Raw genomic sequence first — 13,419 nt, 5'->3', positions numbered from 1 at the left:
CGATACGTATTTTGCAAAACACTCGCCACAGATCAGAACTGTCTCTCAGAGGTTCGAGTCGGGTAGATGTCTCAGTTCGGCGTTACGTAGAGTCATTCATCACTGCTTTGTTTATTCATTTACACGAATGAATCGGATTCTGACGTCAACGCCAGTCCCATTCTCAGGCAATAAGCGTTGAAAAAAAACTGAGAATTGTGCAAGATCGTGGTGGAGGTGGTTTATCGTGAAATTCTTCCGAACTGTCGCAGAGCATCAAATGTGTTAGTGTACTGACTGGGTGACTATGACGAATGGAAGGTGCAACATTGTTATAGGTGAGAGCAGACTCAAAGGAAGGGAGAGGATGATGACACCTGCTGATAGAATATAGCCTACGCCTGCCGATGAGCGCAAGACGCCCGCAGAGGTTAGAATACTCATCCCCAGAACGGGTCGCCATCGAACGTATCAAACGCCCTCAGCCCCTGTTTCAACAGATATTGCGGAGAGATTTGTGATTTAAAATATTGATTTAAGAAATTTTTTATACCAACAGGATTCTAACGGCTACCAACGCTGCTGCGCGAGCATACGATAGAGACCTCGCCTATTGAAGCTGGTATCTTGCCTTTAAAATACATGAACAAAAAGAGTATTACATTTCCGTGCGGTTATTCCACATAAATAAAAACAAGGTTTTTGACTGGGACACAACAGCAGACCTCTGTCTTAAGCGAGAAAGCTCGGATATATTGAAACTTGGAATTGGATTCAAAATTTAATCTGCCAGTAAGTTTTCTATTTTTAAATACCACAAAACTTCTACTTGATACTTAAATGCACTAGTACCTCAGGGGGAAAATTGGAAATTTGTGGTAAGGTCCTATGGATCCAAATTGCTGAGGTCATTGTTCCCTAAGCTTACACACTCCAGAATCTAACTTAAACTAACTTACGCCAAGGACAACACACACACCCATGCCAGAGCGAGGGAGAACTCCAACCTCCGACAGGTGGGGTGGGGGGGGGGGGAGGGGGAGCCAAGCGAGCCATGGCAAGGTGCCCAGACCGCGTGGCTATCCCGCGCAGCACCTCTGGGGCCGAGAATGGCTTTGTTAACACATGAGGGTTGGATTGTTTACTGTGCAGCCCGTGTAAGCGTTAATAAAACATACTGAGAAATTAAACCTGCATGCTGAACTTAGAAGCAACCTCTTGGATGTGGCTAAACCCTTCTTCACCTTATGTCTTTCTACAGGAGTGCTAATCCAGCAAGGTACAGTATTGAGTTTTTGCTGACGTTGGAAATACAGGGGACTTTTACGTTAGGACCTGAGATGTTCTCCGATGGCCGGCCGGTGTGGCCCAGCGGTTCTAGGAGCTTCAGTCTGGAACCGCGCGACCGTTATGGTCGCTGGTTCGAATCCTGCCTCGAGCATGAATGTGTGTGTTGTTCTTATGCTAGTTAGGTTTAAGTAGTTCTAAGTTCTACGGGACTAATGACGTCAGATGTTAAGTCCCATAGTGCTCAGAGCCATTTGAACCATGTTCTCGGATGGCTCTGTCTGTAGATCCATTGTACATACTGGGAAAGCTTCAGTCTTGAGTGACAGTCCAGCAGAGGTTTCATTACAGCATATACTTCATCACACAGAAAAATTTACTTCTAGCACTGGTAACGAGTGCCTGCCTGTTTGAAGTGGTGGGGGGGGGGGGGGAGGGGAGAGACTTTAACATCTGTTTATATGGCTCTCTTAATGACCCAAATAATTGTAGAGAATGACGAGGGTTATTAGAAAAGTAAGGTCCGATCGATCGTGAAGTAGAACAAAAAGTGAAAATCTGATCTAGTCTACATAGATGTTTTGCACTGTGTCTGTAATATGCCCTGCGATCGTGTCACTTTACTCTTATCAGTTCTGAGCATACAGTGAGCAAGCAAAGATGAATCTAAAATAGTGTTTCCCGCCAAGTATGAGTGTGTGTGAGAGGTTTCGCCTACTTTCATGCAGCCCACACAACATAACTGTAATTCATTTCTTCTTCGTGACAATTGTCGCGCGGGATCAGCCGAGAGGTCTGAGGCGCTGCAGTCATGGATTGTGCGGCTGATCCGGGCTGAGGTTCGAGTCCTCCCTCGGGCATGGGTGTGTGTGTTTGTCCCCAGGATAATTTAGGTTGCGTAGTGTGTAAGCTTAGGGACTGATAGCCTTAGCAGTTAAGTCCCGTAAGATTTCACACACACTTCGTGACAATTCTCGGCCGCGCACTCCAGGGGCAATGCGGAGGCTCCTGCAGCGCTTTCGAGGGGAAGTGTTTCATCACCTACCATACAGCCCGGACTTGGCTCCCTCTGATTTTCATCTCTGCTCACATGAACTACTGGCTATGAAGACAACATTTTGGCACAGACAATAAGCTGTAGATCAGTTTAGAGAATTGGCTGTAGGCACAGGTGGCTGCCTTCTGACGGTATTGGAAAGTTGGTACAATGCTAAGACAAGTGTCTCAGTCGGAGCGGCGACTATATAGAGACGTAGCTGGAAGGTGTAGCTAACTGTTACAAATAAAACCTTTCTCAGCTTTACTGTGGTTTCCATTTCGTGACCTATCTGATCTTACTTTCCGAATACCCCTCGCAACTGAAGTAGTGCATAAGACACTGGACTAAAATTCTGGAAGAGCGCGGTTCAAATTTTCTCATGTCATCCTGTTTTAGGTTTTCTGCGGTTTCCCTAAATCAGTTAAGGCAAATGTCGGGACTATCCCCTTAAAAGGAACACTGCCCCTTTCCTTCACCATTCTGGCCATTCTGACCACAAAGTACGTCTGTAATGACTGCGCCGTCAATGAAACTTCTATGCAGGACGTAGTCTGCAGTGTTAGATGTGCATTCATCTGATGCTTCTCAAAGTTTCTAAATGAGTCAGTTATCACTAACCGAAGGAGCTCAACAAATTCAAGAATGGTTATTACATTAATCGTAATAGACTGTTGTAACTACGCTACATTTTCTGGAGTAGCTAGCATATAAGGAAAGCAACGAGACACTGATTAATGACAACTTTATTTCGCCGTATCGGACTAGAGCGCACAGATAAAACAATGGCTCTGAGCACTATGGGACTTAACATCTGAAGTCATCAGTGCCCTAGAACTTAGAACCACTTAAACCTAACTAACCTAAGGACATCACACACATCCATGCCCGAGGCAGGATTCGAACCTGCGACCGTACCGGTCGCGCGGTTCCAGGCTGAAGCTCGTAGAACCGCTCGGCCACAGCGACCGGCCGCGCACAGACACTCTTAAGTGAGTTACGTAGTTCGATTTACATTTTTGGCGACTTCGGAAGGTGAACGGTTTGAGCTGGCGCGCTTGGCGTTGCCCCAATGAATCAGAAGAGAAAATCACTACGCTGTTCTTACGCTGCGCAGAAGGATGATGCTGTAACGCACCTATAAGTAGACACTGTGGAATCACTGTCTAGCCTCACCCTTCTCTGTAACATGACTAACATAACCAGAGTGCAGTGGTTTTAAAGAAAACCGCTGCACTCTGGTTACGTTACAGAGAATATATATATATCGTGGCGCCACGCTAACATACCACTGGATGCTTTCTCGTGCCTACAAACATGTAAGAGACACTGTTTAAGACACTGTATATAAGCGACGTTCCCGAAACTGGTGCAGCGAAGTACAATAATCGGAAATTCGTGTTTCGATGTAATGATTACCCCATTACCCAACAGGAAAATTTATCTTCTTTGCTCAAATTTTTGTAGAGCTCATTGACATCAACCTTACAACTACGTTAACTCACATTAAATTATGTAAAAATCAATTTACAACTACATTAACTAACGTTTAAGTATGTATATATGAGTAGTTGATCACTGGGATCTACTAACTCATTCAAATACCTGAGTACAACAATTTAAAGGTATATCTAATGGAATTTTGACGCAAGATCCGTCGTAAGTAGACCATGTGGCAGACTTCGGTTCATTGGCAGGATAATGGGCTAATGCTGTCTGCAAATGAGCTTGCTTACGAAGCACTAGTGTAGCCCATCCTAGAATATTATCTAACTGTGTGGGACCTGTATCAAGTAGGACTAACCGGAGATGCTGAATGTATACAAAGAAGAATATGACGTTTGTCTCACGGGTTGTGAAGAAGCTGAAAAGGTGAACTGGCAGACTGGAAGATAGATACAGACTTCCCTCTGGAAGCCTGCTTACAAAAATTCAAGGACCTTCTTTAGGGAAGGAATCTAGAAATATTCTACAACCCCTTAGAACAGCTCCCATAGCGACCGGGAACACGAGAGTAGACTAATTACAATGCGCAAACACGATTGAAGCAATCGTTCTTCTCAGGCTCCACTCTCGAATGGTTCAAATGGCTATGAGCACTATGAGACTTAACTTCTGAGGTCATCAGTCCCCTAGAACTTAGAACTACTTAAACCTAACTAACTTAAGGACATCACACACATCCATGCCCGAGGCAGGATTCGAACCTGCGACCGTAGCGGTCGCGCGGTTCCAGACTGTAGCGTCTAGAACCGCTCGGCCACCCTGGCCGGCCCACCCTCGAATGGAACGGGAGAAAGCCCTGATAGGTGATACAAAAGGAAGCACACTCTGTCATGCGCTTCACAGTGGCTTGTATAGTATAGATATAGGAACAGATGATGCAGCTGTTATTAAATATGCGGAACATAGCTGACACACTGTTTACGTTTTACGCGTTTTCAAGAGTCAAACTGTGATGTATATTGAGGATAAGCCGCACGCTGGATAGTAGCGATCGCCTGGGATTGTGTGGTAGCTGTAAATCAGTGCAGGCCGGGCGGCAGCTGGGGCTGGGCGAGTTTTTGCCTCCGCCGCGCCGCGTTGCCAGGCCGCGAGACTCCGCCTCCGGGGAGCGCAGCGCATTTCTCACAGCCGCCAGCCGGCAGCCGCTCGCTCAACCGGAGCGGGACGTGCTCCGCGGCTTCCCCCTGTCCCTCCACTTCCTTTCACCTACCCGAGTTGAAAGTGCTTCGTTCGCGAGAAGCTGGCTCGTTCTCATCGTATCGTTTCAAAACTGCAACCCACACTTCTACATATTTGCTCCGTAAAATCCTATGCCGAGTGGCTGAACCACTGTCACAGCCCCGGTTTCCTGTTCCAGTAGAAACTGGTGTAAAAAAAGGACTATTGTTGTTTGGCCTTAGTGTGATTTTGAATCTCTCCAATTTCACCTTTGTGATCTTTTCTCGGGATATGTGTGTAAGAAGAGAGTAACTGTTCTCGAAAGAACAGATACTATTGATGACCGTGCAGCTTCTCTGGAATAAATGATAGTTAATTGCAACCCTCAGCTGCTGATAGGTGTTGTTGATGTACCTCCATGGGGACAGCTGAAAATGTGTGCCCCGACCCTGAATCGAACCCGGGATCTCCTGCTTACATGGCAGAAGCTCTATCCATCTGAGCCACGGAGGACACAGATGAATAGCGCGACTGCAGGGACTTATCCCTTGTACGCCTCCCGTAAGACCCAAATTCCCAACTGTCCACAATCTACATGTAAGCAAGAGATCTCGGGTCCGAGTCCCGGTCGGGGCACACAATTTCAGCTGTCCCCACCAAGGTATATCAACAACACCTGTCAGCAGCTGAGGGTTTCAATTAACTATCATTTATTCCAGAGAAGCTGCAGGTCATCAATGGTATCTGTTCTTTCGAGAACAGTTACTTTCTTCATATATAGTTAAAGGCTAGCCGGCAATTGACCTTCGTCTGTGCGAATGCGCACAGGTTGCCCGAACTCTTACAGGAATCGTCACCTTAGTTGACACGAGTAATGAATGGATGTGCAAATACCTATTAGGAACATTCCGTATGTAGATTGTGGACAGTTGGGAATGTGGGTCTCACGGGAGGCGTGCAAGCGATAAGTCCCTGCCGTCGCACTATTCATTTGTGTCCTCGGTGGCTCAGATGGATAGAGCGTCTCCCATGTAAACAAGAGATCCCGGGTTCGACTCCCGGTCGGGCCACACATTTTCAGCTGTCCTCACCGAGGTATGTCAACAAGACCTGTCAGCTGCTGAGGGTTTCAAATAACTATAATTTATATGCGTATAATGTTGACTCTTTTAGGCTCGTACACTCTCGGAATTTTAATAGTAACCCACACGGTGAGGCACAACACCTCTCTTGTATCGTCTTCCAATGGAGTTTGATGAGCATCTATGCGAACATGTGCCCAAACGTGCCGCCGATCATTGGATATTTGTTTCCTCTATCAATCCTATCTTTTTAGGGTAGCACACTGATGAGCAATATTCAAGTAACGGTCGAGTGAGTGTTTTTTGAGCTTCCTTCATACGTGTACTACCATTCTTGAGCATTCTTCCAATCACTCTCAATCTGGCATCTGTCTTTCCCACGACAGTTCCGTGACTGTTTCCCGCCACTGTTCGACAATCGTGTAACCATGCATAACGGGGATTTACAACTATTTAGCCGCAATACGTGGCATTTGTTTATGTCGGAAGTCAACTGCTAGTCCCTGCACCAAGGGTCAATCCTTTCCAGGTCTTTCGGCATTTCGCTTCAGTTTGCTATGCCAGTGCTGCGACAGCATCATCAACTTACAACGTTATTCGCTAAGTTTTTTGTATTGTTCAAAACTAGGAGAAAAGTTCCGATAATGATACGTCCAGAAACCAGTACCTGCTGAGATATGGGACGCTGAAGATCCCCAGTCCACAGCTTGCATTTTTTTCCGATGAGTCAGGACTGACAAGAAAAGATGTAGTAAACTAACACAATACGCATGTTTGGGAGACGCAAATCCTCCAGCAGTAATGGAGGTGAGCAATCATGATCGCAGGAATTTTCCAAGATTAACAGGTGCAGTGTATCACCGATAGGCGGCTGGTGTGGCCGAGCGATTCTGGGCGCTTCAGTCTGGAACCGCGCGACCGCTACCGTCGCAGGTTCGTATCCTGCCTCGGGCATGGATGTGTGTGATGTCCTTAGGTTAGTTAGGTTTAAGCAGTTCTAAGTTCTAGGGGACTGCTGACCTCAGATGTTAAGTCCCATAGTGCTCAGAGCCATTTGAACCATTTTGTATCACCGAATTCTACTCTATGAATTACCAGTGCTATTGGAGAGCGCTAGCTTTGGAGAAAGTTGACTGTGCTTTATGCATGACTGGGCTCCACCGCATTTTCTACGGGTCTTGCGACAGTTCAAAATGGTTCAAATGGCTCTGAGCACTATGGGACTTAATATCTGAGGTCATCAGTCACCTAGAACTTAGATCTACTTAAACCTAATTAACCTAAGGACATCACACACATCCATGCACGAGGCAGGATTCGAACCTGCGACCGTAGCGGTTGTTTGTTGATGTCGAGGAGGTTCGGTATCAAGGTCTCACCGATCATTGGATCTGAATCCGTTGGATTTCAGGCTTTGGTGTATGCCCAACCCATTGACAATGTGCAGACGTTACAGGATCGTGTGACTAATGCATGTGATGCAATCTGAATGGAGTCAGGTCTGTTTGAAAGAGCACATGATTCACTACGAAGAAGCGGTGAAGAGTGTATCAGGATGTGTGGTTACCTCCTGCAGCACGACTCGTAGTGTCTACTTTTACCACCGGCCCTCTCCCAACAGGTAGGCCTATTAGTTTCTGCACATGTCATTATAGGTACATCTACTCTTGACCAACGCTTGTTCCTGTGGGAATATGTGACACTTTTCTGAACATTCTGGATACAAGATGTAACAAACTACAGATACAAAATCCTGGTATGTTTAAAGGAGATACAAAGAAACACTTTTTCGTGACAAAAATGTCACAGGTACACCATTTCCCCACTAGGTGTCCATGAAGCTTTAGATGCAAGTGATGTTCGGAGACGGTGTTCAAACTGTTGTCTCATGGATATTGCTATAGGTGTGTTGCAAAATATGTTGTCTGAGTACGTAAGCGCACATTTGTCATCTACGCACTTACGATTCTCTATCATGCTCAAAACAAGCAGGTGTTTCACGAATAATGGCTGCATCTTCAACCAATGGGGCAACCAGCTCTTCTGGAGTGTAAAGGGAAATACATAGGAGTGAGGTTGGGAGAGCGTGGTGGGCACGGTGCTGGCTTATCCCTCCCAATCCAACAACTGTGGAACACGTTCTCTAAATGTTCTCTGACATAAACAGCAAAATGTGGTAGGTCACATCATTCTGGGACCATAATCGTTGCCTTACTGTTAGTGGAACATTCCCCAACATTTCTGGTAGTACTTCACGGATAATGATCTACATCTACATCTACATTGATACTCCGCAAGCCACCCAACGGTGTGTGGCGGAGGGCACTTTACGTGCCACTGTCATTACCTCCCTTTCCTGTTCCAGTCGCGTATGGTTCGCGGGAAGACCGACTGTCTGAAAGCCTCCGTGCGCGCTCTAATCTCTCTAATTTTACATTCGTGATCTCCTCGGGAAGTATAAGTAGGGGGAAGCAATATATTCGATACCTCATCCAGAAACGCACCCTCTCGAAACCTGGCGAGCAAGCTACACCGCGATGCAGAGCGCCTCTCTTGCAGAGTCTGCCACTTGAGTTTATTAAACATCTCCGTAACGCTATCACGGTTACCAAATAACCCAGTGACGAAACGCGCCGCTCTTCTTTGGATCTTCTCTATCTCCTCCGTCAACCCGACCTGGTACGGATCCCACACTGATGAGCAATACTCAAGTATAGGTCGAACGAGTGTTTTGTAAGCCACCTCCTTTGTTGATGGACTACATTTTCTAAGCACTCTCCCAATGAATCTCAACCTGGTACCCGCCTTACCAACAATTAGTTTTATATGATCATTCCACTTCAAATCGTTCCGTACGCGTACTCCCAGATATTTTACAGAAGTAACTGCTACCAGTGTTTGTTCCGCTATCATATAATCATACAATAAAGGATCCTTCTTTCTATGTATTCGCAATACATTACATTTGTCTATGTTAAGGGTCAGTTGCCACTCCCTGCACCAAGTGCCTATCCGCTGCAGATCTTCCTGTATTTCGCTACAATTTTCTAATGCAGCAACTTCTCTGTATACTACAGCATCATCCGCGAAAAGCCGCATGGAACTTCCGACACTATCTACTAAGTCATTTATATATATTGTGAAAAACAATGGTCCCATAACACTCCCCTGTGGCACGCCAGAGGTTACTTTAACGTCTGTAGACGTCTCTCCATTGATAACAACATGCTGTGTTCTGTTTGCTAAAAACTCTTCAATCCAGCCACACAGCTGGTCTGATATTCCGTAGGCTCTTACTTTGTTTATCAGGCGACAGTGCGGAACTGTATCGAACGCCTTCCGGAAGTCAAGAAAAATAGCATCTACCTGGGAGCCTGTATCTAATATTTTCTGGGTCTCATGAACAAATAAGGCGAGTTGGGTCTCACACGATCGCTGTTTCCGGAATCCATGTTGATTCCTACATAGTAGATTCTGGGTTTCCAGAATTGACACGATACGTGAGCAAAAAACATGTTCTAAAATTCTACAAGAGATCGACGTAAGAGATATAGGTCTATAGTTTTGCGCATCTGCTCGACGACCCTTCTTGAAGACTGGGACTATCTGTGCTCTTTTCCAATCATTTGGAACCCTCCGTTCCTCTAGAGACTTGCGGTACACGGCTGTTAGAAGGGGGGCTAGTTCTTTCGCGTACTCTGTGTAGAATCGAATTGGTATCCCGTCAGGTCCAGTGGACTTTCCTCTATTGAGTGATTCCAGTTGCTTTTCTATTCCTTGGACACTTATTTCGATGTCAGCCATTTTTTCGTTTGTGCGAGGATTTAGAGAAGGAACTGCAGTGCGGTCTTCCTCTGTGAAACAGCTTTGGAAAAAGGTGTTTAGTATTTCAGCTTTACGCGTGTCATCCTCTGTTTCAATGCCATCATCATCCCGTAGTGTCTGGATATGCTGTTTCGAGCCACTTACTGATTTAACGTAAGACCAGAACTTCCTAGGATTTTCTGTCAAGTCGGTACATAGAATTTTACTTTCGAATTCAATGAACGCTGCACGCATAGCCCTCCTTACGCTAACTTTGACATCGTTTAGCTTCTGTTTGTCTGAGAGGTTTTGGCTGCGTTTAAACTTGGAGTGGAGCTCTCTTTGCTTTCGCAGTAGTTTCCTAACTTTGTTGTTGTACCACGGTGGGTTTTTCCCGTCCCTCACAGTTTTACTCGGCACGTACCTGTCTAAAACGCATTTTACGATTGCCTTGAACTTTTTCCATAAACACTCAACATTGTCAGTGTCGGAACAGAAATTTTCGTTTTGATCTGTTAGGTAGTCTGAAATCTGCCTTCTATTACTCTTGCTAAACAGATAAACCTTCCTCCCTTTTTTTATATTCCTATTAACTTCCATATTCAGGGATGCTGCAACGGCCTTATGATCACTGATTCCCTGCTCTGTACATACAGATTCGAAAAGTTCGGGTCTGTTTGTTATCAGTAGGTCCAATATGTTATCTCCACGAGTCGGTTCTCTGTTTAATTGCTCGAGGTAATTTTCGGATAGTGCACCCAGTATAATGTCACTCGATGCTCTGTCCCTACCACCCGTCCTAAACATCTGAGTGTCCCAGTCTATATACTGTAATTTTCTTCTCCTAGCACGTTACGTAGATGATATAACCCAGTCAGATGTTAATTAACAATACCAGATCACACAATTACAGTAAAACTCTGTTGGTGGTGGAATAAACGAGTTGCCTTAGGAGTTCCCAGCTTCCAGAGATGGCTATTGTGACTGCTCCCTTATGAAGGCAGCATTGTCAGTAAACAAACCACGCACTTCTAAGGCAGTCATGTTTACAATTTGCTGATAATATTGGTAGACTTCCACACGCTACGGAAGGTCAACATCTGTTAGGTCTTGTACTTTATGATACTTGAAAAGATGCATGCCTGCCTCGTGCAGGATGTTCCATACACTGACCTTGGAATGTTTTATTCCTTGGCTTTGGATCGTGGGCTGCTAACGTGATTGTCCTCACTTCTCTGTAACATAGCCTCCTCTGTGTGAACAGTTGGCACCTTGCGAGGTCCACCAGTTGCCCCTCTCTCTGGTCTAAGGTATCCTGTTTCAACAAGATGGCCATCAAGTCCTTGATATTTAATTTGATTTGCTTACCTCCTCCCTGAAAACAGTGGGGCATACAGTCACCTTGCTGCTCGACTACTGTGTCATGCCTCTCCATTAATGAGATACATATCATCCAATCCGGTTATAGTGTAATCAGTAGAACATTCGTGTAAATACAACATGGCACAAAAAATAACAATGTAATTATTTACACAGGGACGTGGAAACACCTAGCAGTAATGAAAACTTACCGTTCTGAGCAGTTATATATAAAGCGTCTATAGAAAGGTCCCAGAACTGCTCTCATTAATCAACGGTCACAATGCCCACATAGTATTAGGGACAGAAAGTTGGCTGAAATCAGATGTAAACAGTAATGAAATTCTAAACTCAGATTGGAATGTATACCGCAAAGACATGCTGGACAGTGAAGGGGGAGGCGTGTTTATAACGATAAAAAGTGCAACACTATCGAAGGAAATTGACGGAGATCCGAAATGTGAAATAATTTGGGTGAAGGTCACAGTTAAAGCAGGCTCAAACATGGTAATTGGATGTCTCTATAGGCCCCCTGGCTCATCAGCTGTTGTGGCAGAGCACCTGAAGGAAAATTTGAAAAATATTTCGAGAAGGTTTCCCGACCACGTTATAGTTCTGGGTGGAGATTTTAATTTGCCGGATATTGACTGGGAGACTCAAACGTTTATAACGGGTGGCAGGGACAAAGAAACCAGTGAAAGTTTTTTAAGTGCGTTATCTGAAAACTACCTTGAGCAGTTAAACAGAGAACCGACTCGTGGCTATAACATATTAGACCTTCTGGTGACAAACAGACCCGAACTATTTGAAACAGTTAACGCAGAACAGGGAATGAGCGATCATAAAGCGGTTGCTGCATCGATGATTTCAGCCGTAAATAGAAATATTAAAAATGGTAGGAAGATTTTTCTGTTTAGCAAAAGTGACGAAAAGCAGATTTCAGAGTACTTGACGGCTCAGCACAAAAGTTTTGTCTCAAGTACAGATAGTGTTGAGGATCAGTGGACAAAGTTTAAAACCATCGTACAATATACATTAGATGAGAATGTGCCAATCAAGATCGTAAGAGATGGAAAAGAACCACTGTGGTACAACAACCGAGTTAGAAAACTGCTGCGGAAGCAAAGGGAACTTCACAGCAAACATAAACATAGCCAAAGCCTTGCAGACAAACAAAAATTACACGAAGCGAAATGTAGTGTGACGAGGGTTATGCGAGAGGTGTTCAATGAATTCGAAAGTAAAGTTCTATGTACTGACTTGGCGGAAAATCCTAAGAAATTTTGGAAACGGAGGATGACAGACTAAAGGCCGAAATACTAAATGTGTTTTTCCAAAGCTGTTTCACAGAAGAAGACTACACCTCTAGTTCCTTTTCTAGATTGTCGCACAGAAAAGGCCGAAATACTAAATGTCTTTTTCCAAAACTGTTTTACAGAGGAAGACTGCACTGTAGTTCCTTCTCTAGATTGTCGCACAGATGACAAAATGGTAGGTATCGAAATAGATGACAGAGGAATAGAAAAACAATTAAAATAGCTCAAAAGAGGAAAGGCCGCTGAACCTGATGGGATACCGGTTCGATTTTACACAGAGTACGCGAAGGAACTTTCCCCCCTCTTGCAGCGGTGTACCGTAGGTCTCTAGAAGAGCGTAGCGTTCCAAAAGATTGGAAAAGAGCGCAGGTCATCCCCGTTTTCAAGAAGGGACGTCAAACAGATGTGCAGATCTGTAGACCTATATCTCTAACGTCGATCAGTTGTAGAATGTTGGAACACGTGTTATGTTCGACTATAATGACTTTTCTGGAGACTAGAAACCTACTCTGTAGGAATCAGCATGGGTTTAGAAAAAGACGATAATGTGAAACCCAGCTCGCGCTATTCGTCCACGAGACTCAGAGGGCCATAGACACAGGTTCCCAGGAAGATGCCGTGTTTCCTGACTTCCGCAAGGCGTTTAATACAGTTCTCCACAGTAGTTTAATGAACAAAGTAAGAGCAAATGGACTATCAGACCGATTGTGTGATTGTATTGAAGAGTTCATAGATAACAGAACGCAGCATGTCATTCTCAATGGAGAGAAGTCTTCCGAAGTAAGAGTGATTTCAGGTGTGCCGCAGGGGAGTGTCGTAGGACCGTTGCTGTTCACAATATATATAAATGACCTTGTGGATAGCGTCGGAAGTTCACTGAGGCTTTTTGCGG

The sequence above is a fragment of the Schistocerca americana genome, chromosome X (genome assembly GCF_021461395.2).
Source record: "Schistocerca americana isolate TAMUIC-IGC-003095 chromosome X, iqSchAmer2.1, whole genome shotgun sequence".
In the NCBI taxonomy this organism is placed as follows: Eukaryota; Metazoa; Arthropoda; class Insecta; order Orthoptera; family Acrididae; genus Schistocerca; species Schistocerca americana.
This window is presented reverse-complemented; position numbering follows the sequence as displayed.